Source organism: Staurois parvus, unplaced genomic scaffold (genome assembly GCF_062004578.1).
Source record: "Staurois parvus isolate SC_StPar_1 unplaced genomic scaffold, SC_StPar_1.0 ptg001717l, whole genome shotgun sequence".
NCBI lineage: Eukaryota > Metazoa > Chordata > Amphibia > Anura > Ranidae > Staurois > Staurois parvus.
This window is the reverse complement of record NW_028319513.1, coordinates 244,556-264,586: the sequence shown is the minus strand read 5'-3', so window position 1 is coordinate 264,586 and position 20,031 is coordinate 244,556.

Sequence of the window (20,031 nt, the reverse complement as noted above, 5' to 3'; positions counted from 1 at the left end):
CGGACTTTGCTCTCGATGTGTATCACGCAGACTTTGCTCTCGATATATATCGCACGGACTTTGCTCTGGATGTGTATCACGCAGACTTTGCTCTGGATGTGTATCACGCAGACTTTGCTCTCGATATATATCGCACGGACTTTGCTCTCGATATATATCGCACGGACTTTGCTCTCGATATATATCGCACGGACTTTGCTCTCGATATATATCGCACGGACTTTGCTCTCGATATATATCGCACGGACTTTGCTCTCGATGTGTATCACGCAGACTTTGCTCTGGATGTGTATCACGCAGACTTTGCTCTGGATGTGTATCACGCAGACTTTGCTCTCGATATATATCGCACGGACTTTGCTCTCGATGTGTATCACGCAGACTTTGCTCTCGATGTGTATCACGCAGACTTTGCTCTCGATATATATCGCACGGACTTTGCTCTCGATGTGTATCACGCAGACTTTGCTCTCGATATATATTGAGCAGACTTTGCTCTCGATGTGTATCACGCAGACTTTGCTCTCGATGTGTATCACGCAGACTTTGCTCTCGATATATATCGCACGGACTTTGCTCTGGATGTGTATCACGCAGACTTTGCTCTCGATATATATCGCACGGACTTTGCTCTGGATGTGTATCACGCAGACTTTGCTCTGGATGTGTATCACGCAGACTTTGCTCTCGATATATATCGCACGGACTTTGCTCTCGATATATATCGCACGGACTTTGCTCTCGATATATATCGCACGGACTTTGCTCTCGATATATATCGCACGGACTTTGCTCTCGATATATATCGCACGGACTTTGCTCTCGATGTGTATCACGCAGACTTTGCTCTGGATGTGTATCACGCAGACTTTGCTCTGGATGTGTATCACGCAGACTTTGCTCTCGATATATATATCGCACGGACTTTGCTCTCGATATATATATCGCACGGACTTTGCTCTCGATGTGTATCACGCAGACTTTGCTCTGGATGTGTATCACGCAGACTTTGCTCTGGATGTGTATCACGCAGACTTTGCTCTCGATATATATATCGCACGGACTTTGCTCTCGATATATATATCGCACGGACTTTGCTCTCGATATATATCGCACGGACTTTGCTCTCGATGTATATCGCACGGACTTTGCTCTCGATGTGTATCACGCAGACTTTGCTCTCGATATATATCGCACGGACTTTGCTCTCGATGTGTATCACGCAGACTTTGCTCTCGATGTGTATCACGCAGACTTTGCTCTCGATATATATCGCACGGACTTTGCTCTCGATGTGTATCACACAGACTTTGCTCTGGATATATATCGCACAGACTTTGCTCTGGATATATATCGCACAGACTTTGCTCTGGATGTGTATCACACAGACTTTGCTCTCGATATATATCGCACAGACTTTGCTCTGGATGTGTATCACGCAGACTTTGCTCTCGATGTATATCGCACGGACTTTGCTCTCGATGTGTATCACGCAGACTTTGCTCTCGATATATATCGCACGGACTTTGCTCTCGATGTGTATCACACAGACTTTGCTCTCGATATATATTGCACGGACTTTGCTCTCGATATATATATCGCACGGACTTTGCTCTCGATGTGTATCACGCAGACTTTGCTCTCGATATATATCGCACGGACTTTGCTCTCGATGTGTATCACGCAGACTTTGCTCTGGATGTGTATCACGCAGACTTTGCTCTCGATATATATCGCACGGACTTTGCTCTCGATGTGTATCGCACAGACTTTGCTCTGGATATATATCGCACAGACTTTGCTCTGGATGTGTATCACGCAGACTTTGCTCTCGATGTATATTGAGCAGACTTTGCTCTCGATGTGTATCACGCAGACTTTGCTCTCGATATATATCGCACGGACTTTGCTCTCGATGTGTATCACGCAGACTTTGCTCTCGATGTGTATCACGCAGACTTTGCTCTCGATGTGTATCACGCAGACTTTGCTCTCGATGTGTATCACGCAGACTTTGCTCTCGATATATATCGCACGGACTTTGCTCTCGATGTGTATCACGCAGACTTTGCTCTCGATATATATCGCACGGACTTTGCTCTCGATATATATCGCACGGACTTTGCTCTCGATGTGTATCACGCAGACTTTGCTCTCGATGTGTATCACGCAGACTTTGCTCTGGATGTGTATCACGCAGACTTTGCTCTCGATATATATCGCACGGACTTTGCTCTCGATGTGTATCACGCAGACTTTGCTCTCGATATATATCGCACGGACTTTGCTCTCGATGTGTATCACGCAGACTTTGCTCTCGATGTGTATCGCACGGACTTTGCTCTCGATGTATATCACACGGACTTTGCTCTCGATGTGTATCACGCAGACTTTGCTCTCGATATATATCGCACGGACTTTGCTCTCGATGTGTATCACACAGACTTTGCTCTCGATATATATCGCACGGACTTTGCTCTGGATGTGTATCATGCAGACTTTGCTCTCGATATATATCGCACGGACTTTGCTCTGGATGTGTATCACGCAGACTTTGCTCTCGATATATATCGCACGGACTTTGCTCTCGATGTGTATCACGCAGACTTTGCTCTGGATGTGTATCACGCAGACTTTGCTCTGGATGTGTATCACGCAGACTTTGCTCTCGATATGTATCACGCAGACTTTGCTCTCGATATATATCGCACGGACTTTGCTCTCGATATGTATCACGCAGACTTTGCTCTCGATATATATCGCACAGACTTTGCTCTCGATGTGTATCACGCAGACTTTGCTCTCGATATATATCGCACGGACTTTGCTCTCGATGTGTATCACGCAGACTTTGCTCTCGATATATATCGCACGGACTTTGCTCTCGATATATATCGCACGGACTTTGCTCTCGATGTGTATCACGCAGACTTTGCTCTCGATATATATCGCACGGACTTTGCTCTCGATGTATATCGCACGGACTTTGCTCTCGATATATATCGCACGGACTTTGCTCTCGATGTGTATCACGCAGACTTTGCTCTCGATGTATATCGCACGGACTTTACTCTCGATATATATCGCACGGACTTTGCTCTCGATATATATCGCACGGACTTTGCTCTCAATGTGTATCACGCAGACTTTGCTCTGGATGTGTATCACGCAGACTTTGCTCTCGATATATATCGCACGGACTTTGCTCTCGATATATATCGCACGGACTTTGCTCTCGATGTGTATCACGCAGACTTTGCTCTCGATATATATATCGCACGGACTTTGCTCTCGATATATATCGCACGGACTTTGCTCTCGATGTATATCGCACGGACTTTGCTCTCGATATATATCGCACGGACTTTGCTCTCGATGTGTATCACGCAGACTTTGCTCTGGATGTGTATCACGCAGACTTTGCTCTGGATGTGTATCACGCAGACTTTGCTCTCGATATATATATCGCACGGACTTTGCTCTCGATATATATCGCACGGACTTTGCTCTCGATGTATATCGCACGGACTTTGCTCTGGATATATATCGCACAGACTTTGCTCTGGATATATATCGCACAGACTTTGCTCTGGATGTGTATCACGCAGACTTTGCTCTGGATGTGTATCACGCAGACTTTGCTCTCGATATATATCGCACGGACTTTGCTCTCGATGTGTATCACGCAGACTTTGCTCTCGATGTGTATCACGCAGACTTTGCTCTCGATATATATCGCACGGACTTTGCTCTCGATGTGTATCACGCAGACTTTGCTCTCGATATATATCGCACGGACTTTGCTCTCGATATATATTGAGCAGACTTTGCTCTCGATGTGTATCACGCAGACTTTGCTCTCGATGTGTATCGCACGGACTTTGCTCTCGATGTATATCACACGGACTTTGCTCTCGATGTGTATCACGCAGACTTTGCTCTCGATATATATCGCACGGACTTTGCTCTGGATGTGTATCACGCAGACTTTGCTCTCGATATATATCGCACGGACTTTGCTCTGGATGTGTATCACGCAGACTTTGCTCTGGATGTGTATCACGCAGACTTTGCTCTCGATATATATCGCACGGACTTTGCTCTCGATGTGTATCACGCAGACTTTGCTCTCGATATATATATCGCACGGACTTTGCTCTCGATATATATCGCACGGACTTTGCTCTCGATATATATCGCACGGACTTTGCTCTCGATATATATCGCACGGACTTTGCTCTCGATGTGTATCACGCAGACTTTGCTCTGGATGTGTATCACGCAGACTTTGCTCTGGATGTGTATCACGCAGACTTTGCTCTCGATATATATCGCACGGACTTTGCTCTGGATGTGTATCACGCAGACTTTGCTCTCGATATATATCGCACGGACTTTGCTCTCGATATATATCGCACGGACTTTGCTCTCGATGTGTATCACGCAGACATTGCTCTCGATATATATCGCACGGACTTTGCTCTCGATGTGTATCACGCAGACTTTGCTCTCGATATATATCGCACGGACTTTGCTCTCGATGTGTATCACGCAGACTTTGCTCTCGATATATATCGCACGGACTTTGCTCTCGATATGTATCACGCCAGACTTTGCTCTCGATATATATCGCACGGACTTTGCTCTCGATGTGTATCACGCAGACTTTGCTCTCGATATATATCGCACGGACTTTGCTCTCGATATATATCGCACGGACTTTGCTCTCGATGTGTATCACGCAGACTTTGCTCTCGATATATATCGCACGGACTTTGCTCTCGATGTATATCGCACGGACTTTGCTCTCGATATATATCGCACGGACTTTGCTCTCGATGTGTATCACGCAGACTTTGCTCTCGATGTATATCGCACGGACTTTGCTCTCGATATATATCGCACGGACTTTGCTCTCGATATATATCGCACGGACTTTGCTCTCAATGTGTATCACGCAGACTTTGCTCTGGATGTGTATCACGCAGACTTTGCTCTCGATATATATCGCACGGACTTTGCTCTCGATGTGTATCACGCAGACTTTGCTCTCGATATATATATCGCACGGACTTTGCTCTCGATATATATCGCACGGACTTTGCTCTCGATGTATATCGCACGGACTTTGCTCTCGATTATATCGCACGGACTTTGCTCTCGATGTGTATCACGCAGACTTTGCTCTGGATGTGTATCACGCAGACTTTGCTCTGGATGTGTATCACGCAGACTTTGCTCTCGATATATATATCGCACGGACTTTGCTCTCGATATATATCGCACGGACTTTGCTCTCGATGTATATCGCACGGACTTTGCTCTGGATATATATCGCACAGACTTTGCTCTGGATATATATCGCACAGACTTTGCTCTGGATGTGTATCACGCAGACTTTGCTCTGGATGTGTATCACGCAGACTTTGCTCTCGATATATATCGCACGGACTTTGCTCTCGATGTGTATCACGCAGACTTTGCTCTCGATGTGTATCACGCAGACTTTGCTCTCGATATATATCGCACAGACTTTGCTCTCGATGTGTATCACGCAGACTTTGCTCTCGATATATATTGAGCAGACTTTGCTCTCGATGTGTATCACGCAGACTTTGCTCTCGATGTGTATCGCACGGACTTTGCTCTCGATGTATATCACACGGACTTTGCTCTCGATGTGTATCACGCAGACTTTGCTCTCGATATATATCGCACGGACTTTGCTCTGGATGTGTATCACGCAGACTTTGCTCTCGATATATATCGCACGGACTTTGCTCTGGATGTGTATCACGCAGACTTTGCTCTGGATGTGTATCACGCAGACTTTGCTCTCGATATATATCGCACGGACTTTGCTCTCGATATATATCGCACGGACTTTGCTCTCGATGTGTATCACGCAGACTTTGCTCTCGATATATATATCGCACGGACTTTGCTCTCGATATATATCGCACGGACTTTGCTCTCGATATATATCGCACGGACTTTGCTCTCGATATATATCGCACGGACTTTGCTCTCGATGTGTATCACGCAGACTTTGCTCTGGATGTGTATCACGCAGACTTTGCTCTGGATGTGTATCACGCAGACTTTGCTCTCGATATATATATCGCACGGACTTTGCTCTCGATATATATATCGCACGGACTTTGCTCTCGATATATATCGCACGGACTTTGCTCTCGATGTATATCGCACGGACTTTGCTCTCGATGTGTATCACGCAGACTTTGCTCTCGATATATATCGCACGGACTTTGCTCTCGATGTGTATCACGCAGACTTTGCTCTCGATGTGTATCACGCAGACTTTGCTCTCGATATATATCGCACGGACTTTGCTCTCGATGTGTATCACACAGACTTTGCTCTGGATATATATCGCACAGACTTTGCTCTGGATATATATCGCACAGACTTTGCTCTGGATGTGTATCACGCAGACTTTGCTCTCGATATATATCGCACGGACTTTGCTCTGGATGTGTATCACGCAGACTTTGCTCTCGATATATATTGCACGGACTTTGCTCTCGATATATATATCGCACGGACTTTGCTCTCGATGTGTATCACGCAGACTTTGCTCTCGATATATATTGCACGGACTTTGCTCTCGATGTGTATCACGCAGACTTTGCTCTCGATATATATCGCACGGACTTTGCTCTCGATGTGTATCACGCAGACTTTGCTCTCGATGTGTATCACGCAGACTTTGCTCTCGATATATATCGCACGGACTTTGCTCTCGATGTGTATCACGCAGACTTTGCTCTGGATATATATCGCACAGACTTTGCTCTGGATGTGTATCACGCAGACTTTGCTCTCGATGTATATTGAGCAGACTTTGCTCTCGATGTGTATCACGCAGACTTTGCTCTCGATATATATCGCACGGACTTTGCTCTCGATGTGTATCACGCAGACTTTGCTCTCGATGTGTATCACGCAGACTTTGCTCTCGATGTATATCGCACGGACTTTGCTCTCGATATATATCGCACGGACTTTGCTCTCGATGTGTATCACGCAGACTTTGCTCTCGATGTGTATCACGCAGACTTTGCTCTGGATGTGTATCACGCAGACTTTGCTCTCGATATATATCGCACGGACTTTGCTCTCGATATATATTGAGCAGACTTTGCTCTCGATGTGTATCACGCAGACTTTGCTCTCGATGTGTATCGCACGGACTTTGCTCTCGATGTATATCACACGGACTTTGCTCTCGATGTGTATCACGCAGACTTTGCTCTCGATATATATCGCACGGACTTTGCTCTGGATGTGTATCACGCAGACTTTGCTCTCGATATATATCGCACGGACTTTGCTCTGGATGTGTATCACGCAGACTTTGCTCTGGATGTGTATCACGCAGACTTTGCTCTCGATATATATCGCACGGACTTTGCTCTCGATATATATCGCACGGACTTTGCTCTCGATGTGTATCACGCAGACTTTGCTCTCGATATATATATCGCACGGACTTTGCTCTCGATATATATCGCACGGACTTTGCTCTCGATATATATCGCACGGACTTTGCTCTCGATATATATCGCACGGACTTTGCTCTCGATGTGTATCACGCAGACTTTGCTCTGGATGTGTATCACGCAGACTTTGCTCTGGATGTGTATCACGCAGACTTTGCTCTCGATATATATCGCACGGACTTTGCTCTGGATGTGTATCACGCAGACTTTGCTCTCGATATATATCGCACGGACTTTGCTCTCGATATATATCGCACGGACTTTGCTCTCGATGTGTATCACGCAGACATTGCTCTCGATATATATATCACGCAGACTTTGCTCTCGATGTGTATCACACAGACTTTGCTCTCGATATATATTGAGCGGACTTTGCTCTCGATGTGTATCACACAGACTTTGCTCTCGATATATATTGAGCGGACTTTGCTCTCGATGTGTATCACGCAGACTTTGCTCTCGATATATATATCGCACGGACTTTGCTCTCGATATATATCGCACGGACTTTGCTCTCGATGTATATCGCACGGACTTTGCTCTCGATATATATCGCACGGACTTTGCTCTCGATGTGTATCACGCAGACTTTGCTCTGGATGTGTATCACGCAGACTTTGCTCTGGATGTGTATCACGCAGACTTTGCTCTCGATATATATATCGCACGGACTTTGCTCTCGATATATATCGCACGGACTTTGCTCTCGATGTATATCGCACGGACTTTGCTCTGGATATATATCGCACAGACTTTGCTCTGGATATATATCGCACAGACTTTGCTCTGGATGTGTATCACGCAGACTTTGCTCTGGATGTGTATCACGCAGACTTTGCTCTCGATATATATCGCACGGACTTTGCTCTCGATGTGTATCACGCAGACTTTGCTCTCGATGTGTATCACGCAGACTTTGCTCTCGATATATATCGCACGGACTTTGCTCTCGATGTGTATCACGCAGACTTTGCTCTCGATATATATCGCACGGACTTTGCTCTCGATGTGTATCACGCAGACTTTGCTCTCGATATATATTGAGCAGACTTTGCTCTCGATGTGTATCACGCAGACTTTGCTCTCGATGTGTATCGCACGGACTTTGCTCTCGATGTATATCACACGGACTTTGCTCTCGATGTGTATCACGCAGACTTTGCTCTCGATATATATCGCACGGACTTTGCTCTGGATGTGTATCACGCAGACTTTGCTCTCGATATATATCGCACGGACTTTGCTCTGGATGTGTATCACGCAGACTTTGCTCTGGATGTGTATCACGCAGACTTTGCTCTCGATATATATCGCACGGACTTTGCTCTCGATATATATCGCACGGACTTTGCTCTCGATGTGTATCACGCAGACTTTGCTCTCGATATATATATCGCACGGACTTTGCTCTCGATATATATCGCACGGACTTTGCTCTCGATATATATCGCACGGACTTTGCTCTCGATATATATCGCACGGACTTTGCTCTCGATGTGTATCACGCAGACTTTGCTCTGGATGTGTATCACGCAGACTTTGCTCTGGATGTGTATCACGCAGACTTTGCTCTCGATATATATATCGCACGGACTTTGCTCTCGATATATATATCGCACGGACTTTGCTCTCGATATATATCGCACGGACTTTGCTCTCGATGTGTATCACGCAGACTTTGCTCTGGATGTGTATCACGCAGACTTTGCTCTGGATGTGTATCACGCAGACTTTGCTCTCGATATATATCGCACGGACTTTGCTCTGGATGTGTATCACGCAGACTTTGCTCTCGATATATATCGCACGGACTTTGCTCTCGATATATATCGCACGGACTTTGCTCTCGATGTGTATCACGCAGACATTGCTCTCGATATATATATCACGCAGACTTTGCTCTCGATGTGTATCACACAGACTTTGCTCTGGATATATATCGCACAGACTTTGCTCTGGATATATATCGCACAGACTTTGCTCTGGATGTGTATCACACAGACTTTGCTCTCGATATATATCGCACAGACTTTGCTCTGGATGTGTATCACGCAGACTTTGCTCTCGATGTGTATCACGCAGACTTTGCTCTCGATATATATCACACAGACTTTGCTCTCGATATATATTGCACGGACTTTGCTCTCGATATATATATCGCACGGACTTTGCTCTGGATGTGTATCACGCAGACTTTGCTCTCGATATATATCGCACGGACTTTGCTCTCGATGTGTATCACGCAGACTTTGCTCTGGATGTGTATCACGCAGACTTTGCTCTCGATATATATCGCACGGACTTTGCTCTCGATGTGTATCACACAGACTTTGCTCTGGATATATATCGCACAGACTTTGCTCTGGATATATATCGCACAGACTTTGCTCTGGATGTGTATCACGCAGACTTTGCTCTCGATGTATATTGAGCAGACTTTGCTCTCGATGTGTATCACGCAGACTTTGCTCTCGATATATATCGCACGGACTTTGCTCTCGATGTGTATCACGCAGACTTTGCTCTCGATATATATCGCACAGACTTTGCTCTCGATGTGTATCACGCAGACTTTGCTCTGGATGTGTATCACGCAGACTTTGCTCTCGATATATATCGCACGGACTTTGCTCTCGATGTGTATCACGCAGACTTTGCTCTCGATATATATTGAGCAGACTTTGCTCTCGATGTGTATCACGCAGACTTTGCTCTCGATGTGTATCGCACGGACTTTGCTCTCGATGTGTATCACGCAGACTTTGCTCTCGATATATATCGCACGGACTTTGCTCTGGATGTGTATCACGCAGACTTTGCTCTCGATATATATCGCACGGACTTTGCTCTGGATGTGTATCACGCAGACTTTGCTCTCGATATATATCGCACGGACTTTGCTCTCGATGTGTATCACGCAGACTTTGCTCTGGATGTGTATCACGCAGACTTTGCTCTCGATGTGTATCACGCAGACTTTGCTCTCGATGTGTATCACGCAGACTTTGCTCTCGATGTGTATCACGCAGACTTTGCTCTCGATGTGTATCACGCAGACTTTGCTCTCGATGTGTATCACGCAGACTTTGCTCTCGATATATATATCGCACGGACTTTGCTCTCGATGTATATCGCACGGACTTTGCTCTGGATGTGTATCATGCAGACTTTGCTCTCGATATATATCGCACGGACTTTGCTCTGGATGTGTATCACGCAGACTTTGCTCTCGATATATATCGCACGGACTTTGCTCTGGATATATATCGCACGGACTTTGCTCTGGATGTGTATCACGCAGACTTTGCTCTCGATATATATCGCACGGACTTTGCTCTCGATGTGTATCACGCAGACTTTGCTCTGGATGTGTATCACGCAGACTTTGCTCTGGATGTGTATCACGCAGACTTTGCTCTCGATATGTATCACGCAGACTTTGCTCTCGATATGTATCACGCAGACTTTGCTCTCGATATATATCGCACGGACTTTGCTCTCGATATGTATCACGCAGACTTTGCTCTCGATATATATCGCACGGACTTTGCTCTCGATGTGTATCACGCAGACTTTGCTCTCGATATATATCGCACGGACTTTGCTCTCGATATATATCGCACGGACTTTGCTCTCGATGTGTATCACGCAGACTTTGCTCTCGATATATATCGCACGGACTTTGCTCTCGATGTGTATCACGCAGACTTTGCTCTCGATATATATCGCACGGACTTTGCTCTCGATGTATATCGCACGGACTTTGCTCTCGATATATATCGCACGGACTTTGCTCTCGATGTGTATCACGCAGACTTTGCTCTCGATGTATATCGCACGGACTTTGCTCTCGATATATATCGCACGGACTTTGCTCTCGATATATATCGCACGGACTTTGCTCTCAATGTGTATCACGCAGACTTTGCTCTGGATGTGTATCACGCAGACTTTGCTCTCGATATATATCGCACGGACTTTGCTCTCGATATATATCGCACGGACTTTGCTCTCGATGTGTATCACGCAGACTTTGCTCTCGATATATATATCGCACGGACTTTGCTCTCGATATATATCGCACGGACTTTGCTCTCGATGTATATCGCACGGACTTTGCTCTCGATATATATCGCACGGACTTTGCTCTCGATGTGTATCACGCAGACTTTGCTCTGGATGTGTATCACGCAGACTTTGCTCTCGATATATATATCGCACGGACTTTGCTCTCGATATATATCGCACGGACTTTGCTCTCGATGTATATCGCACGGACTTTGCTCTGGATATATATCGCACAGACTTTGCTCTGGATATATATCGCACAGACTTTGCTCTGGATGTGTATCACGCAGACTTTGCTCTGGATGTGTATCACGCAGACTTTGCTCTCGATATATATCGCACGGACTTTGCTCTCGATGTGTATCACGCAGACTTTGCTCTCGATGTGTATCACGCAGACTTTGCTCTCGATATATATCGCACGGACTTTGCTCTCGATGTGTATCACGCAGACTTTGCTCTCGATATATATTGAGCAGACTTTGCTCTCGATGTGTATCACGCAGACTTTGCTCTCGATGTGTATCGCACGGACTTTGCTCTCGATGTATATCACACGGACTTTGCTCTCGATGTGTATCACGCAGACTTTGCTCTCGATATATATCGCACGGACTTTGCTCTGGATGTGTATCACGCAGACTTTGCTCTGGATGTGTATCACGCAGACTTTGCTCTCGATATATATCGCACGGACTTTGCTCTCGATATATATCGCACGGACTTTGCTCTCGATATATATCGCACGGACTTTGCTCTCGATATATATCGCACGGACTTTGCTCTCGATATATATCGCACGGACTTTGCTCTCGATGTGTATCACGCAGACTTTGCTCTGGATGTGTATCACGCAGACTTTGCTCTGGATGTGTATCACGCAGACTTTGCTCTCGATATATATCGCACGGACTTTGCTCTCGATGTGTATCACGCAGACTTTGCTCTCGATGTGTATCACGCAGACTTTGCTCTCGATATATATCGCACGGACTTTGCTCTCGATGTGTATCACGCAGACTTTGCTCTCGATATATATTGAGCAGACTTTGCTCTCGATGTGTATCACGCAGACTTTGCTCTCGATGTGTATCACGCAGACTTTGCTCTCGATATATATCGCACGGACTTTGCTCTGGATGTGTATCACGCAGACTTTGCTCTCGATATATATCGCACGGACTTTGCTCTGGATGTGTATCACGCAGACTTTGCTCTGGATGTGTATCACGCAGACTTTGCTCTCGATATATATCGCACGGACTTTGCTCTCGATATATATCGCACGGACTTTGCTCTCGATATATATCGCACGGACTTTGCTCTCGATATATATCGCACGGACTTTGCTCTCGATATATATCGCACGGACTTTGCTCTCGATGTGTATCACGCAGACTTTGCTCTGGATGTGTATCACGCAGACTTTGCTCTGGATGTGTATCACGCAGACTTTGCTCTCGATATATATATCGCACGGACTTTGCTCTCGATATATATATCGCACGGACTTTGCTCTCGATGTGTATCACGCAGACTTTGCTCTGGATGTGTATCACGCAGACTTTGCTCTGGATGTGTATCACGCAGACTTTGCTCTCGATATATATATCGCACGGACTTTGCTCTCGATATATATATCGCACGGACTTTGCTCTCGATATATATCGCACGGACTTTGCTCTCGATGTATATCGCACGGACTTTGCTCTCGATGTGTATCACGCAGACTTTGCTCTCGATATATATCGCACGGACTTTGCTCTCGATGTGTATCACGCAGACTTTGCTCTCGATGTGTATCACGCAGACTTTGCTCTCGATATATATCGCACGGACTTTGCTCTCGATGTGTATCACACAGACTTTGCTCTGGATATATATCGCACAGACTTTGCTCTGGATATATATCGCACAGACTTTGCTCTGGATGTGTATCACACAGACTTTGCTCTCGATATATATCGCACAGACTTTGCTCTGGATGTGTATCACGCAGACTTTGCTCTCGATGTATATCGCACGGACTTTGCTCTCGATGTGTATCACGCAGACTTTGCTCTCGATATATATCGCACGGACTTTGCTCTCGATGTGTATCACACAGACTTTGCTCTCGATATATATTGCACGGACTTTGCTCTCGATATATATATCGCACGGACTTTGCTCTCGATGTGTATCACGCAGACTTTGCTCTCGATATATATCGCACGGACTTTGCTCTCGATGTGTATCACGCAGACTTTGCTCTGGATGTGTATCACGCAGACTTTGCTCTCGATATATATCGCACGGACTTTGCTCTCGATGTGTATCGCACAGACTTTGCTCTGGATATATATCGCACAGACTTTGCTCTGGATGTGTATCACGCAGACTTTGCTCTCGATGTATATTGAGCAGACTTTGCTCTCGATGTGTATCACGCAGACTTTGCTCTCGATATATATCGCACGGACTTTGCTCTCGATGTGTATCACGCAGACTTTGCTCTCGATGTGTATCACGCAGACTTTGCTCTCGATATATATCGCACGGACTTTGCTCTCGATGTGTATCACGCAGACTTTGCTCTCGATATATATCGCACGGACTTTGCTCTCGATATATATCGCACGGACTTTGCTCTCGATGTGTATCACGCAGACTTTGCTCTCGATGTGTATCACGCAGACTTTGCTCTGGATGTGTATCACGCAGACTTTGCTCTCGATATATATCGCACGGACTTTGCTCTCGATATATATTGAGCAGACTTTGCTCTCGATGTGTATCACGCAGACTTTGCTCTCGATGTGTATCGCACGGACTTTGCTCTCGATGTATATCACACGGACTTTGCTCTCGATGTGTATCACGCAGACTTTGCTCTCGATATATATCGCACGGACTTTGCTCTGGATGTGTATCACGCAGACTTTGCTCTCGATATATATCGCACGGACTTTGCTCTGGATGTGTATCACGCAGACTTTGCTCTCGATATATATCGCACGGACTTTGCTCTCGATGTGTATCACGCAGACTTTGCTCTGGATGTGTATCACGCAGACTTTGCTCTGGATGTGTATCACGCAGACTTTGCTCTCGATATGTATCACGCAGACTTTGCTCTCGATATATATCGCACGGACTTTGCTCTCGATATGTATCACGCAGACTTTGCTCTCGATATATATCGCACAGACTTTGCTCTCGATGTGTATCACGCAGACTTTGCTCTCGATATATATCGCACGGACTTTGCTCTCGATGTGTATCACGCAGACTTTGCTCTCGATATATATCGCACGGACTTTGCTCTCGATATATATCGCACGGACTTTGCTCTCGATGTGTATCACGCAGACTTTGCTCTCGATATATATCGCACGGACTTTGCTCTCGATGTATATCGCACGGACTTTGCTCTCGATATATATCGCACGGACTTTGCTCTCGATGTGTATCACGCAGACTTTGCTCTCGATGTATATCGCACGGACTTTACTCTCGATATATATCGCACGGACTTTGCTCTCGATATATATCGCACGGACTTTGCTCTCAATGTGTATCACGCAGACTTTGCTCTGGATGTGTATCACGCAGACTTTGCTCTCGATATATATCGCACGGACTTTGCTCTCGATATATATCGCACGGACTTTGCTCTCGATGTGTATCACGCAGACTTTGCTCTCGATATATATATCGCACGGACTTTGCTCTCGATATATATCGCACGGACTTTGCTCTCGATGTATATCGCACGGACTTTGCTCTCGATATATATCGCACGGACTTTGCTCTCGATGTGTATCACGCAGACTTTGCTCTGGATGTGTATCACGCAGACTTTGCTCTGGATGTGTATCACGCAGACTTTGCTCTCGATATATATATCGCACGGACTTTGCTCTCGATATATATCGCACGGACTTTGCTCTCGATGTATATCGCACGGACTTTGCTCTGGATATATATCGCACAGACTTTGCTCTGGATATATATCGCACAGACTTTGCTCTGGATGTGTATCACGCAGACTTTGCTCTGGATGTGTATCACGCAGACTTTGCTCTCGATATATATCGCACGGACTTTGCTCTCGATGTGTATCACGCAGACTTTGCTCTCGATGTGTATCACGCAGACTTTGCTCTCGATATATATCGCACGGACTTTGCTCTCGATGTGTATCACGCAGACTTTGCTCTCGATATATATCGCACGGACTTTGCTCTCGATATATATTGAGCAGACTTTGCTCTCGATGTGTATCACGCAGACTTTGCTCTCGATGTGTATCGCACGGACTTTGCTCTCGATGTATATCACACGGACTTTGCTCTCGATGTGTATCACGCAGACTTTGCTCTCGATATATATCGCACGGACTTTGCTCTGGATGTGTATCACGCAGACTTTGCTCTCGATATATATCGCACGGACTTTGCTCTGGATGTGTATCACGCAGACTTTGCTCTGGATGTGTATCACGCAGACTTTGCTCTCGATGTGTATCGCACGGACTTTGCTCTCGATATATATCGCACGGACTTTGCTCTCGATATATATCGCACGGACTTTGCTCTCGATATATATCGCACGGACTTTGCTCTCGATGTGTATCACGCAGACTTTGCTCTCGATATATATATCGCACGGACTTTGCTCTCGATATATATCGCACGGACTTTGCTCTCGATATATATCGCACGGACTTTGCTCTCGATATATATCGCACGGACTTTGCTCTCGATGTGTATCACGCAGACTTTGCTCTGGATGTGTATCACGCAGACTTTGCTCTGGATGTGTATCACGCAGACTTTGCTCTCGATATATATCGCACGGACTTTGCTCTGGATGTGTATCACGCAGACTTTGCTCTCGATATATATCGCACGGACTTTGCTCTCGATATATATCGCACGGACTTTGCTCTCGATGTGTATCACGCAGACATTGCTCTCGATATATATATCACGCAGACTTTGCTCTGGATGTGTATCACACAGACTTTGCTCTCGATATATATTGAGCGGACTTTGCTCTCGATGTGTATCACACAGACTTTGCTCTCGATATATATTGAGCGGACTTTGCTCTCGATGTGTATCACACAGACTTTGCTCTCGATATATATTGAGCGGACTTTGCTCTCGATGTGTATCACGCAGACTTTGCTCTCGATATATATATCGCACGGACTTTGCTCTCGATATATATCGCACGGACTTTGCTCTCGATGTATATCGCACGGACTTTGCTCTCGATATATATCGCACGGACTTTGCTCTCGATGTGTATCACGCAGACTTTGCTCTGGATGTGTATCACGCAGACTTTGCTCTGGATGTGTATCACGCAGACTTTGCTCTCGATATATATATCGCACGGACTTTGCTCTCGATATATATCGCACGGACTTTGCTCTCGATGTATATCGCACGGACTTTGCTCTGGATATATATCGCACAGACTTTGCTCTGGATATATATCGCACAGACTTTGCTCTGGATGTGTATCACGCAGACTTTGCTCTGGATGTGTATCACGCAGACTTTGCTCTCGATATATATCGCACGGACTTTGCTCTCGATGTGTATCACGCAGACTTTGCTCTCGATGTGTATCACGCAGACTTTGCTCTCGATGTGTATCACGCAGACTTTGCTCTCGATGTGTATCGCACGGACTTTGCTCTCGATGTATATCACACGGACTTTGCTCTCGATGTGTATCACGCAGACTTTGCTCTCGATATATATCGCACGGACTTTGCTCTGGATGTGTATCACGCAGACTTTGCTCTCGATATATATCGCACGGACTTTGCTCTGGATGTGTATCACGCAGACTTTGCTCTGGATGTGTATCACGCAGACTTTGCTCTCGATATATATCGCACGGACTTTGCTCTCGATATATATCGCACGGACTTTGCTCTCGATGTGTATCACGCAGACTTTGCTCTCGATATATATATCGCACGGACTTTGCTCTCGATATATATCGCACGGACTTTGCTCTCGATATATATCGCACGGACTTTGCTCTCGATATATATCGCACGGACTTTGCTCTCGATGTGTATCACGCAGACTTTGCTCTGGATGTGTATCACGCAGACTTTGCTCTGGATGTGTATCACGCAGACTTTGCTCTCGATATATATATCGCACGGACTTTGCTCTCGATATATATATCGCACGGACTTTGCTCTCGATATATATCGCACGGACTTTGCTCTCGATGTGTATCACGCAGACTTTGCTCTGGATGTGTATCACGCAGACTTTGCTCTGGATGTGTATCACGCAGACTTTGCTCTCGATATATATCGCACGGACTTTGCTCTGGATGTGTATCACGCAGACTTTGCTCTCGATATATATCGCACGGACTTTGCTCTCGATATATATCGCACGGACTTTGCTCTCGATGTGTATCACGCAGACATTGCTCTCGATATATATATCACGCAGACTTTGCTCTCGATGTGTATCACACAGACTTTGCTCTCGATATATATTGAGCGGACTTTGCTCTCGATGTGTATCACACAGACTTTGCTCTCGATATATATTGAGCGGACTTTGCTCTCGATGTGTATCACGCAGACTTTGCTCTCGATGTATATCACGCAGACATTGCTCTCGATATATATATCACGCAGACTTTGCTCTCGATGTGTATCACGCAGACATTGCTCTCGATATATATATCACGCAGACTTTGCTCTCGATGTGTATCACGCAGACTTTGCTCTCGATATATATTGAGCGGACTTTGCTCTCGATGTGTATCACGCAGACTTTGCTCTCGATGTATATCGCACGGACTTTGCTCTGGATGTGTATCACGCAGACTTTGCTCTCGATATATATATCGCACGGACTTTGCTCTCGATATATATCGCACGGACTTTGCTCTGGATGTGTATCACGCAGACTTTGCTCTGGATATATATCGCACAGACTTTGCTCTCGATATATATCGCACGGACTTTGCTCTGGATGTGTATCACGCAGACTTTGCTCTCGATATATATATCGCACGGACTTTGCTCTCGATATATATCGCACGGACTTTGCTCTGGATGTGTATCACGCAGACTTTGCTCTCGATATATATATCGCACGGACTTTGCTCTCGATATATATCGCACGGACTTTGCTCTGGATGTGTATCACGCAGACTTTGCTCTCGATATATATATCGCACGGACTTTGCTCTCGATATATATCGCACGGACTTTGCTCTGGATGTGTATCACGCAGACTTTGCTCTCGATGTGTATCACGCAGACTTTGCTCTCGATATATATATCGCACGGACTTTGCTCTGGATGTGTATCACGCAGACTTTGCTCTCGATATATATTGAGCGGACTTTTACACAAAGAAGTGTTTTGTTGGCACATTTTGTACTGGATTCATATTCTTTGCACATATGTATACAAAAGCACCGACACTTTTGAAGCAATTTATTGTTTTAGGAACCCTAAAGGGGAAGCGCAGCTAAAAATGAAATATTTCGAGTTTTGTATTCCAGCCCCATAGCGTGCTGCACCCCACCTAACACTAAAGCCGGCCACACGCGGGTCCAATTCTGAAAGAATTTTCTATAAAAAATCTTTTTCGAAGAATTTTCGTTCCAATTTCGCACCATTAGCGGGTCGCAGAAACGGCCGATTTCCGTGTGACCATCGAATTTGAGGAAATTTTTTTAAAAACAAACGAATTTCGAATCAATGATGGAAGAATCGGGTGAGGAATGTAATTGAAAAAAGAAATGAGCTGTGACCTGGAAAGAAAAGAAAATTCTTGGCCACGAAAATTCTTTTCTGTAGCAACACGAAGTGAAACTGAAGGCTTGGTTGGTTCAACTTTGAAATCAATGGTGGCGCCGTTGGATTACAAAACGCATGAAATTTCCAATTTTCCTAAAGAAACTTTGTTCGGAATTCGACCCGTGTATGTCCTGCATAAGTGCAAAATACTTTCTTTTTTATCCCGGATATGTGTCGGCTGTACCATGTATTGGTATGAAGAAGTCTCCTGTTCTCTTTATTGCTTCCTTTGTGTGAGATCCCCGGTGATCCCGTCAGTCCCACTGCTTTCCTATTACTGACCACGCTAGGCATGAGAGCACAGCGTGGTCAGTTCTCTAGCTGTGCTGGGAACTCCAATGATCAGACTTGTGCTGGCATTCCCCTGCACAGCCTTTCACTGGGAAGTGGGTTGTTTTACAAGGTGAGGGTTTACTTTAAGGTGACCAATACAGTAGAAACCCAAAGATTGGTAGAGGTGACCCAGACACAACCCCAAAGATCAGGAGAAGAGGACACGAGCATGAAGACGAGCTGTAAAGGTGAGGCAGTAAAATGGCCTCTCAAGTTGAGGAGGGCAGAATGATCAAACCTGGAATTTAAGGGGGGAAGCTCCAT